This window comes from Bufo bufo, chromosome 6 (assembly GCF_905171765.1).
Source record: "Bufo bufo chromosome 6, aBufBuf1.1, whole genome shotgun sequence".
Taxonomy (NCBI): Eukaryota; Metazoa; Chordata; class Amphibia; order Anura; family Bufonidae; genus Bufo; species Bufo bufo.
The window spans coordinates 377,807,380-377,816,134 of record NC_053394.1 but is presented as its reverse complement, the minus strand read 5'-3'; positions in this window follow the sequence as shown (position 1 = coordinate 377,816,134).

Sequence of the window (8,755 nt, the reverse complement as noted above, 5' to 3'; positions counted from 1 at the left end):
CAAAAAGATCATAGAGAGGCACAGAGCATCAATCATTCATGTTAATGCTCCCTGTCTCTGCTGTCCGGAATGGGGCTTGGCTCTCTTTCACGCAGCGGATTACCCGCACGGGATCCGCTCACGTTAAAGAGCCCTAAGCCCAATACATGGCTACACTCACCCAGTCCTAATAAAATCTGGTCCTACCTCATCCAGGGTGTCACTGGCGTCGGTGTGATGTCCGCTGGATCCAGAACAAAGTCCCTGTGGTGATAAAAAAGAATAATCACATAAGGAAGGGATGGTGACTGCCCCTGTGAAATCACGAACAGGGGGCGCTGTGCTGGCCTGTAAGACTGAGCCATGCCAATGTATAGCAGGGTAATCTAGGACATTTTTCCTAAGTGCAACCACACAGTACTAATGCCCACCTTGTGGCCCCTCACAGTAGTTATGCCCACCTTTGTTCCTGTCACAGTAGTTATGCCCAGATATGTGCCTCTCTCAAAGTAATAATGTCAGATTATGTGTCCCCTTACAGTAGTAATGCCAAATTATGTGCCCCTCACAGTAGTAATGCCAGATTATGTGCCCCTAACAGTAGTTATGCCATATAATGTGCCCCTTCACAGTATTTATGCCCAGTTATGTGCCCCCTCAAAGTAGATATGCCCAGATTATGTGTCCCTTCAGAGTGATGCCAGATTATGTGCCCCTCACATTAGATATGCCCACATGTGCCCCTCTCAGTGGTTATGCCAGATTACCTGCCCCCTCACAGTAGTTATGCCTTCATATGTGCCCCCTCATAGTTATGCCTTCATATGTGCCCCCCTCACAGTAGTTATGCCAGATTAGGTGCCCCCTCAAATTAGTTATGGCAGATTAGGTGCCCCTCAGTAGAGATGCCCACTTTTGTACCCCCTCACTCTAGTTGTGCCCATCAACTCCCCCCCCCCCTCACTTGCCCCCATTCTGCAGCATTGGAAAAAAAAAACCATATTTATCTATTTCCCTGATGACAGGCTCCCACACTCATCGCACTGCTGGCTGTACTGAAGGCAGATTCCTGGGCTTTCAACTCTCCTCCCATAGCCAGCACCACGATGTGGGGCCAGCAGGGGGAGCTCTTAAGCTCTGAAGATCAGTGAAGCAGGGAGCAGAGAGGTTTCCCTTCTTCACTATAGAAACTAACTGCCTGGCCGGGTGTGTGTGAGTGCGCGCTCCGCCCCCCATCTTCCTTCCCCCCATATTATACATGTAATGGAGGCATGGAGCTCTCTGATGGGGCCCAAAATTGCCACTGTACTTCATGCTGGGCCCCATCAGAGCGCTCCATTACATGTGAGTACAGCGGGGCCCCTGCCAGCGGCCATTTTTAACATGCTTTAGGACAGCCTGGGGGGGTCCACAGGCGGCTGGGCCCCCTCGATTGCTGGGCCCGGGGTCGCAACTGCGACCCCTGTATGTGTAGTGTACGGGGACTGTAATGCCCGTCACTACAGAAGGGTCACTTGTGTGCTGTCGTCCCCCCTTATTTATGGGGAAGTTGGTATAAGTTATCTTTATAAACTGTAATGCTATGTATTTCCCTGTTACTGTGAAACTTGCATGTACAGGCCTGCTAGGGGTGTCATTTCAGCTCTTAGTCACTAGAGGGAGCTAGGGAGCCCTAGTTTATATAAGGCCCAGTCAGGGAAAGGAAAGTCAGTCTAGTCTAAAGTCAGTCGGGTCTAAAGTCAGTCTACAGCAGTTGGAGTTTAGACTATGTCGGAGTCAAGTCCAGGCCGGAAGCCTGCAGACCAGGAGAGGGTATTGCTGTCCCTGTAACCGGGTTCCAGATTCAAAGAGAAGGTTCCCCTCCTGAGTTCACCTATGCAGAAGCAGGAACACCTCAGTTAAAGAGCCTGAGGAAGCTGAGAGAGAGACAGAGGCATGTCAAGGAAAGCAAGAGGTACTCAAGACAACAGAGGAGGTACTTGATAAAGATAAAACCAAGGATATACGCCAGAGCTAGGGTATTGGGCCTTGGAGAAGATTTTCTATGTTCCAGGATCAGTCAGGAATAGAGTGCAAGCTGCCTGTACTGCAAGTCCTGTGTTTAACACTCTGAAGTCACCTTGCTATACATATATTGCCTGCATCAACTGTATTGAAAATCAACTGTCTGCAAAGGAACTGCGTTTCCGTTAATGTCCCTATATGATGACTACTAAAGTTTGAGTTCTGCTTTAACATCACGTGGTTCCTCAATTATTCCTGCTGTCAGCAAACGGCGTGCCACCGTTTAATTGGCACTGGCGTCACGAACATTTCTCATCATCACGTGCCCTTGCAGAGAGTCAGCCGTCTCAGGTTAGTGTCTATTGCACTACAACACCCAGGAACATTTCTAAACCTAACTTGAGTACGCTGCATATGTACGCCAGCGGCCTGAAGGTTTTGTGCCAATATTGACTGGTATTTGGAACTGTTCATAATTCACTCTCTTACCTAAGTCCCCAGTTCCAGCTGAAGAAAAATAACCCCAAAGCATGATGCTGCCACCACCATGCTTCACTGTGGGTATGGTGTTCTTTTGGTGATGTGTAGTGATGGCCCGAATAGTTCCCGGCGAACATAGCTTGTTCGCGTTCGCCGCGGCGGGAGAACATATGCGATGTTCGGTCCGCCCCCTATACATTATCATTGAGTAAACTTTGACCCTGTACCCCACAGTCAGCAGACACATTCCAGCCAATCAGGAGCAGACCCTCCCTCCCAGACCCTCCCACCTCCTGGACAGCATCCATTTTAGATTCATTCGGAATCTGCATTCTCAGTGAGAGGAGGGACAGTGCTGCTGCTGCTGATCTAATAGGGAAAGCGTTAGCTAGGGCAGTGTTCTGTGTCCACAGACTCATCTGCTGTAAGGACAGCGTCCTCACAGCACCCCAAAAAGCCCTTTTCAGGGCTGGTACATCAGTCTGCTTTTTATTTTATTTTTATATATATTGCAGTTGCCTGCCCGTGTGTGAGAGGCTGCAGGCTCAGTCACAGACAGTACTGTGTGCACACCATTCATACAGGGTGTGACAGAAAATACCTTGCAGATAAAAAAAAATTATATTTAATATTTTTCTGTGATATAATCACAGTTGCAAGCCAGTGTGTGTCAGGCCCACACAGACTGTATTGTGGCCACTGGCTAGTGGCTAGGCCTCCACTTATACCGTTACAGGGTGTCACTCACTCACAAATATCTCGCAGATAAATAAAAATTCTATTTAATATTTTTCTGTGATCTAATCACATTTGCAAGCCCGTGTGTGTCAGGCCCACACAGACTGTATTGTGGCCACTGGCTAGTGGCTAGGCCTCCACTTATACCGTTACATGGTGTCATTTACTCACAAATACCTCGCAGATAAAAAAAAATTCTATTTAATATTTTTCTGTGATATAATCACATTTGCAAGCCCATGTGTGTCAGGCCCACACAGACTGTACTGTGCCCACTGCCCACCACTTATATAGGGTGGCACAGTACCTTGCACGCATAGTAACACTTATCTAATAAAAAATGACGACAGGCAGAGGCAGGCCACGCCGCAGGGGCTGTTGTGTTCGTGGTGCTGTGATTTCCACTGGCCCTGGAATAATGCCCAGTGTTCAGAGGCCACGTACCCTGAACCCAAAAAATTCAGAGAAAATAGTTGACTGGCTTACACAGGACACCCAATCTTCAACAGCTTCCGCTAAGAACCTTGACGCACCATCCTCCTCCAGCTCAGCTTTGGTCACCTGCTCTCAGGTTACCACTCTCCCACCCGCCGCCACCACCACCACTACCACCACAGCCGCTTCACTTGATCCCTCAGAGGAGTTATTTACACATCAGTTGGATAAAATTAGTGATGCGCAACCATTATTGCCAGAGGATGGAGATAACAGGGATATGTCTCAGTCAGGCAGCATTACACACATGGACGTACAGTGTGATGATGATGATGATGATGATGTTGTACCCGCTGCTGCTTCCTTTGCTGAGGTGTCAGATACAAGTGAAGTGGTTGATGATGACGATGTGTCCGTGGATGCCACGTGGGTGCCTGCTCGAAGAGAAGAAGAAGAGGGGAAAAGTTCAGAAGGGGAGACAGAGAGAAGGAGGAGACGAGTTGGAAGCAGGGGGAGGTCGTCGCAAGGAGCTAGTGGCAAAGTCAGACAGCATGTATCGGCACCCGGGGTCAGCCAGACAGCACGCCAATCAACACATGCTGTTGCCACCACCAGAATGCCGTCATTGCAAAGCTCAGCAGTGTGCCATTTTTTTTGTGTGTCTGCCTCTGACAACAGCGATGCCATTTGCAACCTGTGCCAAAAGAAACTGAGTCGTGGGAAATCCAACACCCACCTAGGTACAACTGCTTTGCGAAGGCACATGATCGCACATCACAAACGCCTATGGGATCAACACATGATGACGAGTAGAAGCAGCACACAAGCTCAAAGCCACCATCCTCCTCCTGGTCCAGCATCTTCAGCCACGTCAACCACTGCTGTCCTCCTTGCCCCCTTTCAACCACCCGCCACTCCGCCTCTCACCTTCAGCAGTTCCATCTCATCTGCCCACAGTCAGGTGTCTAAAGGAAATGTTTGAGCGTAGGAAGCCAATGTCACAGAGTCACCCCCTTGCCCGGCGTCTGACAGCTGGCTTGACGGAACTCTTAGCCCGCCAGCTTTTACCATACCAGCTGGTGGAGTCTGAGGCCTTAAAAAAATTTGTCGCTATTGGGACACCACAGTGGAAGGTACCCGGACGAATTTTTTTTTCAAAAAAGGCAATCCCAAACCTCTACTCAGTGATTGAAAAGGAAGTCATGGCATCTCTGGCATACAGTGTTGGGGCAAGGGTCCATCTGACCACTGATACCTGGTCTGCAAAGCACGGTCAGGGCAGGTATATCACCTACACTGCGCATTGGGTCAACCTGCTGACAAGCATGGAATGCGTGGCTCTGCAGCGGAGTTGGTGACACCGCCACGACTTGCAGGCAGGCCTACTGCCACCTTCTCTACTCCTCCTACTCCATCCTCTTCCATAACCTACTCGGCTGAGTCCTCTTCTGCTGCGGTGTCTGGCTGCACATTAACTGAATCCCCCCAGCTCCCTAGGGGCTATTCCACATCCAGGATACGACAGTGTCACGCTGTCTTGGGGTTGACTTGCCTGAAAGCAGAGAGCCACACCGGACCAGCACTTCTGTCCGCCCTGAACGCACAGGTGGATAGGTGGCTGACCCCGCACCAACTGGAGATCGGCAAAGTGGTGTGTGACAATGGAATAAATTTGTTGGCGGCATTGAATTTGGGCAAGTTGACACATGTGCCGTGCATGGCACATGTGTTGAATCTCATCGTACAACGCTTTGTGTCTAAGTACCCAGGCTTACAGGACGTCCTCAAGCAGGCCAGGAAGGTGTGTGGCCATTTCAGGCGTTCCTACACGGCCATGGTGCACTTTTCAGACATTCAGCGCCGAAACAACATGCCAGTGAGGCGCTTGATTTGCGACAGCCCGACACGTTAGAATTTAACACTCCTAATGTTCGACTGCCTGCTCCAACAAGAAAAAGCTGTCAGCGAGTATTTGTATGACCGGGGTGCTAGGACAGCCTCTGCGGAGCTGGGAATTTTTTTACACATCGCCACAGCCCTTCGGGATCCAGCCTTAGAGAACGACTCGTAGGTAGCAGACTACCTCGCCTTAACTGCAGATAGACACTCTGAGGAGTGATGAACCCCTTGACTACTGGGTGTGCAGGCTTGACCTGTGGCCTGAGCTATCCCAGTTTGCGATAGAACTTCTGGCCTGCCCCGCTTCAAGTGTCCTGTCAGAAAGGACCTTCAGTGCAGCAGGAGGCATTGTCACTGACAAAAGAAGTCGCCTCGGTCAAAAAAGTGTTGATTACCTCACCTTCATTAAGATGAATGAGACATGGATCCTGAAGGGACTGACAGTGGGGGATACGTTTGACTAACAAAAGGCCTGATGACATGCCTTGGCCTCAAAATGGTCCCCACGCTGCTGTATTTAATGTCTGCATACCGGATGACTTTCGTGAATTCTCCGCCATCAACTAGGGTTCAAGCCGCAATGTTTTAGTCACCTTTCTGCCTTGAAAACATACATTTTTCCGGCCGCTGCTAAAACAGCGGCTGCAACAATAACATTATTTTTCAGGCATGTGTACATGCCTAATTTTTCTGGCCTCTGGTGCTGCACTGTGGCTGCAAAAACAAAACAAAAAAAAAGGCACATACAGTACAGACCAAAAGTTTGGACACACCTTCTCATTCAAAGAGTTTTCTTTATTTTCATGACTATGAAAATTGTAGATTCACACTGAAGGCATCAAAACTATGAATTAACACATGTGGAATTATATACATAACAAACAAGTGTGAAACAACTGAAAATATGTCATATTCTAGGTTCTTCAAAGTAGCCACCTTTTGCTTTGATTACTGCTTTGCACACTCTTGGCATTCTCTTGATAAGCTTCAAGAAGTAGTCCCCTGAAATGGTTTTCACTTCACAGGTGTGCCCTGTCAGGTTTAATAAGTGGGATTTCTTGCCTTATAAATGGGGTTGGGACCATCAGTTGCGTTAAGGAGAAGTCAGGTGGATACACAGCTGATAGTCCTACTGAATAGACTGTTAGAATTTGTATTATGGCAAGAAAAAAGCAGCTAAGTAAAGAAAAACGAGTGGCCATCATTACTTTAAGAAATGAAGGTCAGTCAGTCAGCCGAAAAATTGGGAAAACTTTGAAAGTAAGGGCTATTTGACCATGAAGGAGAGTGATGGGGTGCTGCGCCAGATGACCTGGCCTCTACAGTCACCGGACCTGAACCCAATCAAGATGGTTTGGGGTAAGCTGGACCGCAGAGTGAAGGCAAAAGGGCCAACAAGTGCTAAGCATCTCTGGGAACTCCTTCAAGACTGTTGGAAGACCATTTCAGGGGACTACCTCTTGAAGCTCATCAAGAGAATGCCAAGAGTGTGCAAAGCAGTAATCAAAGCAAAAAGGTGGCTACTTTGAAGAACCTAGAATATGATATATTTTCAGTTGTTTCACACTTGTTTGTTATGTATATAATTCCACATGTGTTAATTCATAGTTTTGATGCCTTCATAGTCATGAAAATAAAGAAAACTCTTTGAATGAGAAGGTGTGTCCAAACTTTTGGTCTGTACTGTACATGTGTCAATTCCCCTTCGTGATCGTTACCTTGTTGTGGTGAAGGGGCTTGCGTATCACAGTGAAGCGATCATCACCTCTATGAGTGTATATAATATGTGAGAGAGAATCTAAATCGCACATCCTCATTACTATGCTTTTGATATAACAACTGTTCTAAATTTCAGCATGATAAAACATGGCTATACAGCACTATTATCAATAATTTGCTATGCACTATTAGGAGGCATTAGTATACAGTTTGATTAAAGAGCATAGGCCCACTTACCACGACAAGGTCGCCTCCTTTCAAGTGGGGACCTACTCTAACTTTGGCGCGGCGCAGTGTGGCGACCATCGCGCCCCCACACCGCTCCAGCAGGCAATGGGACCCAGTAGCCACACAGCACCCACTGTGCAGAAAAGCCACCTAGGCCCCGGGTCCCATTACTCCACCAGCACGGCACAAAAGCAGCGACGGCCACCGTCCAGCACCGCATGTGAACTGGTGCAAAGAGCTCACCTCAGCCTCTCAGGAACACCAACTGAGATATGGTAGGAATTTTAAACCCTATGCAGACTTCTGGTGGAGTAATGGGACCCAGGGCCTAGGTGGCTTTTCTGCACAGTGGGTGCTGTGTGGCTACTGGGTCCCATTGCCTGCTGGAGCGGTGTGGGAGCGCGATGGTCGCCGCACTGCACCGCGCCATAGTTAGAGTAGGTCCCCACTTGAAAGGAGGCGACCTTGTCGTGGTAAGTGGGCCTATGCTCTTTGATCAAACTGTATACTAATGCCTCCTAATAGTGCATAGCAAATTAATGATAATAGTGCTGTATAGCCATTTTTTATCTTGCTAAAATTTAAAACAGTTGTTATATCAAAAGCATAGTAATGAGGATGTGCGATTTAGATTCTCTCTCACATATTGGATACCTCTATGAGTGTGTTGGCAATGTTGCCACACCCCAGATGATAAGGCCGTTGCTTCATTATGATCAGACCAAAAGCGATCGGCTGGATAATTTTTCATAGAAAAAACTTAAATTTCTTTATATATTTTTTTTTTAATATTTTTTGCTCCGTGCACGCGCAGTGCCCCAACTTGGGAGTAAGAGGACCGACCAAGCTGCTTTTTCCATCTCCCGGTTCCTAAAATCAATTCAGTTTGTGTATCAGAGTTTGGTCTGTCACTGTGAAGGCAGTCGAAGGTACCCGGCCTAAATTTTTTTTCACAAAAGGCAATCCCACCCTGATATGGGACGTAACAGGGATTAAACTGATGAGAATAGTACTACAGAAAATAGCACTCATATCGGTGTGACAGTAAATTGCACGACGCAGTGACCGTGGCGTGGATTCAAACAAAGGGGAGGGAGCCAGCGTTTTTTTAACCATCTCCCCGTTCGAAAAATCAATAAAATTCACCTTTCCGGGACCCTTGGTGTTGTACGTGGCTAGGTGGAGGAAGAAACCTTCAATGACATCAACGGGACATGGCTAGCTTGGTATCCAACCTTGTACAAATGGGGAGTTTGCGGTTGGGCAAATGGAC